Here is a 13135-nt window from a genome sequence, read left to right as displayed (position 1 = left end):
GATACCGGTACCAAGCCATATTGCTATTTCCCAAAGGCTTATGTAAAAAGAAATGTTTTCAACATGCGTCAGAAACCACAGATAGACTCATGTTGAATGTCCACAGGGAGTGTGTTCCAGAGTGTAGGCACCATTATGGAAAATGCTCTCTTCTGAGTAACTGCCAGGTGGAGCTCATGAACGTGCAACCGTACCAGGAGAGCCTCTCTGAATGACCATCATGACCAGGAACAGTAAGGGAGAAGGTGGTCTCTCACATAAACATGTTCTATACTAAGGGAACTCTGGGAGAGGAGAGTGAGGGGAAGTTCGGTTGTGCAGCCAGCTAGGACTGGTCGTGCTGGTGGAACTGTTTAGTTTCATACTGTCCATTATTATTTTTGGAGAGGGTTGTTTGAGATAGTGTAGAATACTGCCTTCCAGTGTTTAAAAACTGTGCGTACAATGGGTTGTACTCAGCTAAGTCCTACTCATAAGGAAATCTATTAGCTTCAATGGGTCTATTCTGAGTAGGACAAGCACAGACTACCCATTGACAATATTTTATTTGAAAAACAGTAAGAGAGGAACTAAAACCAATATTGCAAACTAAGACTGTAACCCTATACAGTGGTACCTCGGTTTAAAAACAGCCCTGTTTATGAACAATTCGGTTTACGAACTCTGCAAAACCGGAAGTAGTGTCCTGGTTTGCAAACTTTCCCTCGGTCTAAGAATGGAATCCAAATGGTGGAAGGGCACCGGCAGCGGGAGGAAAGCATGCCTCGGTTTAAGAACGGTTTCAGTTTAAGAACGGACTTCTGGAACAGATTAAGTTCGTAAACCGAGATACCATTGTATGCACTACTTATGTGGAAGCAAGCAACCATGGGGTAAATGAGATTTAACATATTCTGAGTAGACATGCATAGGAATTAGACATGCACAGGAAGAACTGGATAACTCAGCGGATTAGAGCATAGTGCTGATAATGCCAAGGTTGCAGGTTCAATCCCCATACGGGACAGCTGGGTATTCCTGCATTGCAGGGCGTTGGGTCCCGACCAACTCTACAATTCTATGATGCTATGATTGCCCTGTAAAACAGTGGGGTCTGCCGTTAAAACCCTAACCAGGTTTTGCAGAGAAATTTCTTAACTTATCAGTGAAAAGGGAGGAGGGGGTCCAGGCAGATATGCAAAGGAAGAAGCTGGAAGGTTTTTTTTAATGAAGACTCTCTCACATATCCCAACCCACTTTTGCCTGAATAACTGTTAGAAGAGCATCTTCATAAGATCTTAGGGGACTGGCACTATGATACAAGAGCTAGTGGTCCTTTAGATAGCCTGGACTTAGGCAATTTAGGGCTTTAAACGTGACCACAAAGCATCTTGAATTGTGCCTGGAAACTAAATGGTAACGAACACTTCTGCAAGCATGGGAACCCACAGGAAAGTTTTGGGGGAGGCGCTGAGAGGAGGTAACAGGTCAATTTCTTACAAAAAAGGAGTAGTGTCTGTACATTTGGTCTCATATCTCAGGTTTTACAAAAGGTAGAAATGCAATGTTCTTTTAATGAAAGCTGGGAATTATGGTTGGAGGAGGGCTTGCCCCCACCGTGGACTCCCATGGCTGCAAGTATGCTTCCACCATGAACCTAGCTGCCACATTCTGGACCAACTACAGTTTCCAGAGACTTCTCAGAGGCTGCACCCATAACAGAGCATATTACAAATCCAATTGAGGTAGGATTAGTCTAACCATTGATAGGGGCATCCTGCTCAAGGATGCCAACTGGCTGTTGTATCAATTAAGCTGGTACCTCTGTAAAATTCATCTGATTCCCCTTCTACCGTGTTTCTCATATTATAAGACACGTCTTATATTTATTTTTTCCTCAAAAAAACACACTATGGCTTATTTTCAAGGGATGTCTTATTTTTTTCCTCCTCCTCCTGCCGCGGCCGGCATTGCTGCTGCTCCTATCACTATGTCTTATTTTCGGGGTATGGCTTATATTCCTTGAATGCTTAAAAATCCTGCTATGGCTTATTTTATGGGGATGCCTTAAAATATGAGAAACAGGGTAACACATTGTCAACACCTGAGTGAACAACCATGGTTTTAGCTGGCACTGAAGAGCAAAAATTCAGCTCCAGGTATATCATAGAGAGGAAGGCATTCCATAAATTGGGTGTCAGCTCAGAGAGAGCACTCTCCCATGTCTCAGCATAAGAAATCTCAACAGGCCATGTTGTACAAAGAAGCATAGCTGCCAAGTTTTCCCTTTTCTTGTGAGGAAGCCTATTCAGCATAAGGGAAAATCCCTTTAAAAAAGGGATAACTTGGCAGCTATGCAAAGAAGGGTATCCACTGATGGTTTTCAGACAGGTAAGCTGATAAAGGGACAGATGATCCTTTAAGTATCCGAGTACCAAGCTGTATTGGACTTCATGTGCCATCACAATCACCTTAAAGCAACTCCACACAGGGTTGTTGTGGAGAAAGAGGTGAGGTATAAATGTAATAAATAAAATTGGTAGTAATGGCACATGTCATAGTAATTAATAAGTAAATGAATAAAGTAGCTTCTGTATTACATGAAAATAGTTTTAAAATGATATCAATAGCAAATATGATTAAAGGAACATAATTTTTAAAAATGATATTGCAGTGGCATCAAGAGCTAATTATACTATAAAAATGATTGGAAACTTCTGAAATGTAGACAAGAGGGAAGGGAGTTTGTTCATTGGTTGTGATCTTATGGCAGTGCTAGAGGATTCTGAAGGCAAATACTGTATGTGCTTTTGGAAAGTTAAGTTTCTATCTTTAAAAAGTATTCAATATTTTAAATATTAAAATGGACTGTACCTGAAGTACAAGAATGGATTCTGTTTTACATCATTGCAACACCAAGATTTAACAATACCTGAGGAATTTTCAAATTACTACATTAAGAAAATGGCACTTTAAACTACATGATACATCTGTTATAAGTAAACTCACCTGGGCATTGAGTTAAACAGGGGGTGGATATTGAAAAACACTTTAAAAGTGAATGTATATGCTTTATATGGTATTAGGATTCTAGTAAAAATAAGTTAATCCTCTTACATTGTTGTAGATGTTATACTACTAATTTTGTTGACATAGTTTAAATATAGTAGATCCCAATGTAATGCATTTTACCACGCCACCCTTCATAAATAGCAAAACTCATCAGAAGTATCTTTAAGCTCAGTTGAAATATAGGGGTGTTGTCAAAGAACAGCACGAGGCTAAGGCATAATCCCTGTTTATTTCAGTGAACTGGACTTGGAACTGTGACAAGGTGTTTCTCAGATAGTATTCAAAATTAGATTATTTCAGTTCCTCTGGCTCCCATATTAATTCAATCCATGTTTTGTATACTTAGAAGATAGGAATTTTGCGGTAAGTTTAAGCCAAAGTGGAAAGGCACGTGTTGTGTGCTGATAAAAACAAGCAAGTGTTGTGAATCAAATGCACGTTAAAATTTAAGTATGTGCCAAAGTTTAATTTGTTTCCCAAGCTGTACAACTATACAAGCAGCAGTACTTTACAGGTGTGACTGGATCTGGAGTTGTAAATGAATTGCTACACATCTTTAGGGCTTAATAAATGGCTTTCTTATTTAGTACAAAAGCAAGAGGGGGAAACAAGAAATTAATGCTGTTTGGTAACAGCTGAGAGAATTGATCAGTGTTTTACATGGTAACTGTGAAAAGCGATAAATACTCATGACTGCTGCTATGATTGCCCACCCCCTCCACAATTCTCAAGCATAACTCTTCTTCTGGCCATCTGTTTCTGGCATTGCATAATAACGCTGCTCTTAAGCATCCCCACCACCACCACCTTTGTGCAATATTTATACCACACAGAAAGCATATTTGGTCAATCCTCAGCCAGGAGTATTGTGCATAAAAACTGAGTTTTGTTGTTGAAATATCCATTTTTGTGTTTTCAGAATCACTTTAAAAGCTGACCATTTTAATGAATCAGTGAGAATTGAAATGTTATGCCATATACTAAAATGTAAGCAGGACTAGTTGTCAATAGTACAGTGGTACCTCGGGTTGCAAACACCTTGGGTTACAAACACTTTGGGTTACAAACTCCGCTAATCCGGAAGTAGTACCTCGGGTTAAGAACTTTGCCCCAGGATGAGAACAGAAATCACGCACCGGTGGCATGGCGGCAGTGGGAGGCCAGATTTGTGAAAGCGTGTCTCAGGTTAAGGACGGTTTTGGGTTAAGAACAGACCTTAAGTTCGTAACCCGAGGTACCACTGTAATTTATTTGTAGTTGAATCCTGGAGTAGCATTAGAATACTTTAAACCTGTAGACTTCAACCTGGTTAAACATAGGGCCCGTCTTCAATTCTAGCATGTTACACTGAGATCCACTATTTTCAAAGACAAAATGTCTTTATTCTTACAGTCTCGTTAGCAATACAGTACAGGAAGCTCCCTTATACCAGACTATTTGCCCTTCTGCCTCTGTATTTTCTACTGACTAGCTCACCAGGGTCTCAGATAGGGGTCTTTCCTATCAGCAACTACTTGACCCCTGTTTCCAAGAAAGGACCACAGCTCAGCGGTAGAGTCCTTGCTTTGGGTCCTTGCAACTGGAAATACCGGGGATTGATCCTGGCATCGAATGTATGGGAAGCATGTGCTCACTGCTGAGTTGCGATCCCTTCTACAAATACTTCTATCTTATTGCAAGTTTGAGGACTGCTGTCTTGAGAATATGCTGGAATAGATCAAAGACTCATTCCTGCAGCATAAGAAAAAGCATAAGAGCTCAGGAAGCTGCCTTATACCAAGCTAGACCAATTCTGCTTCAAGCACGGTCTTCCCCAACCTGGTGCCCTCCTGATGTTTTGGACTACCCATCCTATCATCCCCGACTATTGGTCATGCTGACCAGGGTTGATGGGAGCAGTAGACCTACACATCCGGAAGATATCAGGCTGGGAAGGTGGACCTAAGCTCAGTATTGTCTGCTCTGACTGGCAGTAGCTCTCCAGAGCAGAGGTCGTTTCCATCATATGTTATCCTTTTAGCTCAGGGTTTCCCAAACCTGTGTCTCCAGCTGTTTTTAGACTACAGTCCCCATCGTCCCTGACCACTGGTCCTGCTAGCTAGGGATGATGGGAGCTGTAGTCCAAAAGCAGCTGGAGTCCCAAGTTTGAGGAAACCCTGCTTTTAGCTGGACATGCCAAATGAACCTGTGATTTCTGCATGCGAAGCATGTCTTCTACCAATAAGCTGTGGGCTCCCCCCTTTTCACCTTCTCTTCTAAAAAAATAATAATTAACCAATAGGGTATTGTACAATTTGGTTGAGGGTTGAACACCAATGTTATGAAGGTCCATACCTCGGTCACGGTGCACTAGGTGGGCTGCTGCCGTATCCTGACCACGCCTAATAGCTGTATACATACTGTGTTTTGCAGTTAGATATTGCTTTGCTTAATGCAAGGATGAGCTTGTATCCCACCTCCATAGATTGTTAGGCTCCCAGCTCCCATCGGCCCTAACCAGCGTGGCCGGTTGTCATGGATGATGGGAGTTTGTAGTTCAGCAACAGCTGGAGACCCCTTAGATTCCCCAGCGGTGGATTTGCTGTATCCTAATTTCTTGCCTATAATGTTTGCACAGAACCAATTGGTATGGTGAGAATTTGTGGTATTCTTTGGATCATCTGCAGCATTTGTCACGGACGCTAATGCTGTCATGGGAGCAGAGGCTTTGTCCAGGCACCCTTCCATCATGTGTGGACATAGCCAAGAAACCCCCCCCCCCCAGCAGTGTTTTATATTGTTCCTTGTATTTCATTTTAATTGCTGTGAATGACACTAGAAGCTGGGACTGGCAAAGGGGATGAAAAGTGTTGCCAAGACCCTCAGTCCCTGTCCCTATTACATCTCCCTCAATGTATGTCTCTCTGCAGTCTTTGGCACACTTTCTTTTTTTCATGCCCATATATTCATCGCTTTCTCTCCCAACCCACCCACCTCTGCAGACTGGATACGGCCCAGTCTTGGCTCTTGATCCCTCAATCCCACAGATTTCACTGTTGCCATAGCCTTCTCTTCCCAGGCTCCCTTTATCATAGCTTGTGAAAGGCATTCCTGGGTGCTTGGTGTGTGAGCTCCATGCCATAGTTGTGTACATTAGGTTCAGAAATAACTATTTAAAGCAGAGTTTCCCAAACCTCTAAGTTCATTGACCCCTTGATGTGCTTACAAAGTTGTCCTGGATCCCAACCCAAATTCTTAGGAATGTAAATCAGATAAAGTCAAGAAATATCAATATATAGTCATTTATTAGTCATTAGTTACGAGTCCGCGGTTTTTATTTGATTTGTTTTGTTGTGTTGTGTTTTATGATGGGCGTACAGCCGAATAAACATCTTTGCTTTGCTTTGCTAGTCATTAGTTACCATTACTAGGGACCCAGGTGGCGCTGTGGGTTAAACCACTGAGCCTAGGGCTTGCTGATCAGAAGGTCGGCGGTTCGAATCCCTGTGACGGTGTGAGCTCCCGTTGCTCGGTCCCAGCTCCTGCCAACCTAGCAGTTCGAAAGCACGTCAAAATGCAAGTAGATAAATAGGGCAAGTAGATAAACAGCAGTAAGGTAAATGGCGTTTCCTTGTGCTGCTCTGGTTCGCCAGAAGTGGCTTTGTCATGCTGGCCACATGACCTGGAAGCTATACGCCGGCTCCCTCGGCCAATAATGCGAGATGAGCGCGCAACCCCAGAGTCGGTCACGACTGGACCTAATGGTCAGGGGTCCCTTTACCATTACTAGGAAGCAAAATGTAAAAAGAAAAAGTGCTCAAAGAATACAGACGTTCTGCATTGACAAGGGAAGTACACTCAAGAAGTTAATAACAAGCACGAAATAGATGATTAAAATTAGAAAAACAATAAAATACAAGGCAAATGCATTGAATAAAAATAACTTTAGAAATGATGAGGACCAAGGCACGATATTTCTAGAAGCAGTAGTAATGTACTGGGGGTAGTTTCTCCCATAGCATGCTGGAAATTGATCAAAAACATGGTCTTGCATTGCATATTTGGCCCTACATAAGTTGTTGGATTATCAACTTTCAACAACCCCAGATAGCATGGTCAGGGGTGATGGGTGTTGTAGTGCAGCAGCATCTGAAGGGCCACACATTTCCCATCCATGGTGTAAAACTACAGAACTATATGCAAGAATGCATACATACCGGTATGTACTTTATTGCATAATAAAAAAAGCCACCACAATCTATAAGTATGGCACTGTTTAAATAGGAACATGTGTAGCAATGATAATCCAATAACGAGATGGAGACAAGGCTGAGTTCCCAAAGGACAACCCCGGGCGGAGCTCGGGAGCCTGTATTTATTGACAGCAACTTTGACAGCTAATGATTAACTTGAAATGCAGCTTCCAACCAATTACAGAGTATAACCTCATGCATAGTAATGTACAGGTACATGTCACTTCCTGCCAACACCCCAAACTCCGCCATGAAGGAAGTGCACATCCCACACATCATGTACCTGTCACATGCCTTGCTCTTTAAACATCCCCCTCCTCTCAATCTTGTGACTTTCAGTACTTTTCCATGCTTTTACCTGCTTGCATTGTTTTCTCCTTAACCCAAGTGTGACCCATCCTGGTCTTCTCCTGTCAAGCCTGCTTCAGCCAGATCTATCCCAATCTTTCCAGATCCACCAAGCCTCACCCAGTACAACTGACCTATGCCTTCACCTCCTGACCTGTCATTGTACTGGCTTGCCAGTATTACACTTCCTAATCCTAAAGGACCGGCAGGTGTGCCACGCCATGTTTCTAAATCAACCCTACAAACATGTTTTAACAATTCACAACAGTACCCACCCTACAGGCTAAAAACAAAAGGTGGGATCACAAATAATAGACATACTGAGGTGTACTGCTGACAGAGCAAGCCAACTAAGAAATAAGTCCTACTGCATTCAGTAGAGCTTACTCCCAGGTAAGTGGGGGTTAGGACTGGAGCCTTGTATTTTTCATATCAAGTGAGTTATCAAAATCAAAACATCTCAGTGTCTTTTAAATGCTGGGATCAGAATTCCTTACTTTCCAGAACAAATTTTGCAGCCCTCAATATGATTGAAAATATTTTTTTTTCAAGGAGAAAGCATATTTCTCTATTGGGCTGTACATAAGGAACTGCAACAAACCAGTTCATGGAAAGGTATACAGTACACAAATTTGATCTTTGTAATTGTGCAGTAGAAACTACCAGGAATGGGGAAAAGAGATTTCAGGTAAAAGCCAAAAGGTACCTGGAAATCCAAGCTGTGCTTGTTAAAGTAGGAACTCATTCAATTGACCATATTCATCATAAAACAATACATGATTCTTCAATATTGATTTTGCACAACTGAGCTATCTGGGATGGTTCTTTTAATCACATGAACCCTCCTTGGTCCATGTCCCTCTGGTATACTCAAAAGAGTTGAAGTAGTTTTGTTTCAAGTATTCAGTTTAGTAAGTATGGGGAGCAAAATATTTAAAAAATATTTCATTGCCTTCCTTTGATTGTTTTAGTAAAAACGCAGTTGTGTGCATCCCCCCCATCCCTTTTGTTTTCTCGTTGTGTCTTAAAAATCAAATGCAAACTTGTTCTTTGCTTTTACATAAGCTTACCAATACACTTCTTTATTCAAAGGCCGCTAAGTGAGTATTTGTTGTTGTTGAACAACAAACTGGCAAATCAAGGCTCTGAAATAGATTTCAATTATTATAACAATGTTAAGCTGTCATGTTTTTAACAGATCCATATAAAGTTAATCACATAGAATAAATAAAATATGGAACAAAGGGTGATAACGAGAAGCAGCGATGTGAGACAGGCAAAATATTGGAAATGTCAGCTTTAATGTGCCCATCACTTTATGATTTATATCTCATTCTACTCTGGTCTCTCTGTAGCTACTGCTGTAGAGGGAGCTTCATTAATAATGACTTTAGAGGTTTGTAGTAATATTCAGCAAATTGCAGCGACTTGCAGAGGCGAGTGAAATGATGCCATTCCATATCAAATTATAAGGGGGTAAAAGGCAGTAATGATCAGGATCTAAGCACTCCGGTAAACTAATAGAGCAGTGGTGGGGAACCCAGAGCCCTCCAGGTGTGTTGAACTACATCTCCAATCATCCCTGACCGTTGGCTATGCTTACCTGACACGATGGGAGTCCAGTGACACCTGCGGGACTGCAGGCTTCCGACCCTGGTAACAGTCTACGTCAATATTGCTTGTTTCTCTGCTGCAGTTCAAGATGCACAAAAGGCTTTAGCTCAGGCATCCTCAAACTGCGGCCCTCCAGATGTTTTGGCCTACAACTCCCATGATCCCTAGCTAACAGGACCAGTGGTCAGGGATGATGGGAATTGTAGTCCAAAACATCTGGAGGGCTGAAGTGTGGGGTTGCCTGCTTTAGCTAATTGCTTGAAGGCTAGTTTGTTGATGGCCTGTAAAGGCCTGTGCATTTTGGACATATGCTGCGACAGTAGGACCATGTGTTTGCATCCTTCTCACTTGTGTGCATGTGCTGCTGTGTGCTGAACATGGCACACACATAACTAGGGAGGGGAGAGAAATTCTATTCAGCTCACATTCAGGGGTGAAAATACCTAATTCACACTTTCCAAAGCAATACGCATAGGCATCTTTAGAAATTTGCACTTCTCCCAACTTTGCAATGAAGTCATCCAGCCAAGTAATGTGTGTAAAAATGCATATGTTGAGGTAAAGTATACACGGAGAGGCATGTATTAGTGAAAGTCACATACAGAAATGCATTGCATTCGGGGAAATTGCTGTGAAGAAAATGTATATTAGGCAAAACTGCATATAAACTTGTGTATATTAAGGTAAATTTGGATTAAAATGCTGATGAATTTTTGTGGGGTGGGGGGAGCAGTTCACAAGCTAATGTGGAAACTGAATTTAAGAGAGGAACAACTAGAAACTGAGAACCCAGATTTGACAGATAGCCCATCCCTATACATGGCACATGTAAACTGTAAAAAAATTAAAAAATTAAAATTTGCCTTTAAATATACAGTTGTGCCTCGGAAGTTGAACACCTTGTGAGTCAAACGTTTTGGCTCCCAGACACCACAAACCCAGAAGTGAGTGTTCCGGTTTGCGAATGTTCTTTGGATCCGGAACGTCTGATGCAGGTTCCACGGCTCCCAATTGGCTGCACGAGCTTCCTGCAGCCAATTGGAAGCCGCACTTTGGTTTTGTAAGTCGAACGGACTTCCAGAATGGATTCGGTTCAACTTCCAAGGTACTCTTGCCTGCCTGTTTTTACTCAGAATGCTGCTATATTTCTTGGTGTGCGTTTTTTACCTGCCTGCAATGATGACGAAGCCTTCAAATAACCTAATTGGTTAAACATTAAGTCTTTGGCTGCTGGTGCTCTCTCTGTTCAAAGCACATTAAAGACCTGTGCTGAGACTATTAACTAACAAAAGATACACACCACAGATTTTTGGTTTTGAGAAAAGACCACAGTTTTCTTCCTTTCTGCGAGTTGTGATGGTGGCTTTATGAAAAATGTATGTTTGCATAAAGCAGCATGAATTCTTAAAGAAGACAAGCGGTGGAATGTGTAATGACTTGGGCTTGATAAGTTGCAATTTGTCCTGTGAAGAATTCAATCCATTATTTTAGTGCTGTAAGGCAAGTGCTTCCTATTAGGATCATTCCGCCTGGTACCCTTGCACACTGCAGTGCCAGCCATTGTGAAGCTTCTGGCCTGGCCTTTGCCCTTCATAAAATACTGCGCCCTGGAGAACGTGTTTGCTCCTTGGGGAGATAACCTATTGGAAAGCACTACGGTTACTGTGTACACCATTGACATCTCCACAGCCCCGGAATTTGAAAGCTGCAAGTTTATAACTGCAATCATGGGTTTGGTCCAAGGGACCATGAGCAGAAGGAACACAGCTGCAAGGGCTGTTTGCAGTAACTGTTAGGATCTCCTACTCAAGAGTAGGACCCTGGCAGAGACACATGCTCAACAGGCATGTTCCCTCCCTCCTGGTCGATCGTTCGGGAGCTTCAAAAGCTTTCTTCAGCCCGAACATCACAGCGACTGATGCCAATAAACATCAGCACACTTATGGATTCGCAGAGTTTGCGCAGTTGCGTGACAGAACTCAGCAACTCAGCATTTTGGCTAATCTACTTTTATTTACATATAAACACACATGGAGCACTGCAACATGGCTCCCTCTCTCTCTAGCATCAGGTAGCAAAGAGAATGAACAAAGGACAATAGCCGTACTTCAGGGAACACAGTAACACAAACATCCTGTCTTCGTCACTTCCCACTCTGTGGAGTCAAAACATACACCGTCATGTAATAGACAACAATCCCATGACTGCAGACACAGGGAGTGAATCTTCAACAACAACATGGCAGTTTGTGTAGTGCCATCCGGATGCTCACCCTCTTGCAAGCAGAACACTGCCTCTGGAATTTCACATTTTCTCATGCAATGCTCTAGACTAGAGCAGGGGTAATCAACGTGGTGATCTCCAGGTGATCTTGAGCTATGACTCCCATCATCCTATATGAAGTTGGCTCGGAAACTACAACTAATCCAGAATGCGGCAGCTAGACTGGTGACTGGGAGCAGCTGCAGAGACCATTATCACACCGGACCTGAAAGACCTACATTGGCTCCCAGTACGTTTCTGAGCACAATTCAAAGTGTTGGTGCCAGCCTTTGAAGCCCTAAACGGCCTCGGCCCTGTATACCTGAAGGAGTGTCTCCACCCCCATCGTTCAGCCCGGACACACATCCAGCACCGAGGGCCTTCTGGCAGTTCTCTCTCTGCGAGAAGTGAAGCTACAGGGAACCAGGCAGAGGGCCTCCTTATGTTGAGTGGTGCAGTTTATCAATAGACCCGAGATTCTCCAGTAATTCCTTTGCTCAGGCACCAATCTGCTTGATGTTAGACTGAGGAACAGAGGAAGCTGTCTTATACCAAACCAGACAATTGGTCTATCTAAGCCCGGTATCGCCTGTCCTGAATCGCAGCAGCATTCCAGGGCCTCAGGAAGAGGTACCCTCCTAGCCCTACCTGAAAATACCAGGGATTGAAGTTGGATCCTTCCGCATACAAAGAAGCATATGAACTACCATTGTCTTCATGGTCCTTCAGAGAGAGAGACAGAGACAGAGAGAGAGACTGGTATTTTGATGCTTTCTTCCAGTGCTTTAGATAAAGAGCGAAGAAATAGCTGCATTCGTCAAAACAAGTAAAAAGGCTGCTTGTACTTTTGACCTAGTTTCCTTTCTCTCCCCACCCTTTGAGCCAGCTTTTTCTTTTGTCAACAAAAATTATGATTTCTTTGGGAACAAGACATCCGGTTCCTCTTTCTAGGAGTCTGACTGTCTCTCTGCAACTGTCTCTCTTCACTCTTTGGAGTCCAACAGGCTGGGTCACTGCTTGAGGGCTGTACGAATGACCTGTGGTTTCTGAATCCCCAACTGGTAAGTGAAAAAAGGAGAGATGTGGCTGGAATGATTTTGGATACAGTGCATAAAAATAAAAGTGGTGAAATCTGTCCCCGCTAGCTATTAAAACTCAGTTGGACTGCTATCTGGATATCCGAAATATTTAAACCCATCTATTCCTTCGGGCAGAGTTTTCAACGGCTAGAGTACTGCCAGATCAAAAGTCCTGTAGTGAAAGGCAACAGAAATATGTTCCCCCCCCCCCTTTTTGATGTGGATTGCCTGAAAACTGCAGCTAAATTTATGGGCTGCATCCTCTACCTATAGATCCACCATATACTTGGGTTGTTGTTCTTTTCATTCAGGCACCAAGGCATTTTTGCATTTGATTTCCTATAGCTATCACCTTCATGAATGGAACAAATTTAAGATTAAGATACAGAGTGGGAGTGCAAATGAGCTTGGGTATGCTCACAGTGACCCTTTCACCATCTGCTCTTGTAATCGGCCTATGGTGATCCTGCTGCATTGTGTTGCCTTGTGTGGAGGCGGAATAGCTCTAGCTCCGTGAGTGGTTGATCAGGTGTTTTGTGCATAGAAGGC

At 42.7% G+C, this 13135-nt stretch overlaps 1 protein-coding gene across 5 annotated transcripts in view; it reads left to right on the top strand.

Annotated features, from left to right (window-relative positions):
* Positions 1–13135, top strand: part of TANGO2 (transport and golgi organization 2 homolog) — a 95716-nt gene that overhangs the window by 11789 nt on the left and 70792 nt on the right. The window contains exon 1 of one of the 5 annotated variants that reach the window (XM_035097848.2): positions 6490–12568. The exons of 3 other annotated variants lie outside the window; for them this stretch is intronic. The gene's annotated coding sequence lies outside the window, so the exon portion shown is untranslated. Of the gene's footprint in view, positions 1–6489; positions 12569–13135 lie in introns of those variants that run through there. One more of the 5 variants, XM_060269741.1, reaches the window with a different exon arrangement.

Source organism: Zootoca vivipara, chromosome 17 (genome assembly GCF_963506605.1).
Source record: "Zootoca vivipara chromosome 17, rZooViv1.1, whole genome shotgun sequence".
NCBI classification, from domain to species: domain Eukaryota; kingdom Metazoa; phylum Chordata; class Lepidosauria; order Squamata; family Lacertidae; genus Zootoca; species Zootoca vivipara.
The sequence above is the reverse complement of the archived record's forward strand: the minus strand, read 5'-3'. Positions and strand labels throughout refer to the sequence as shown.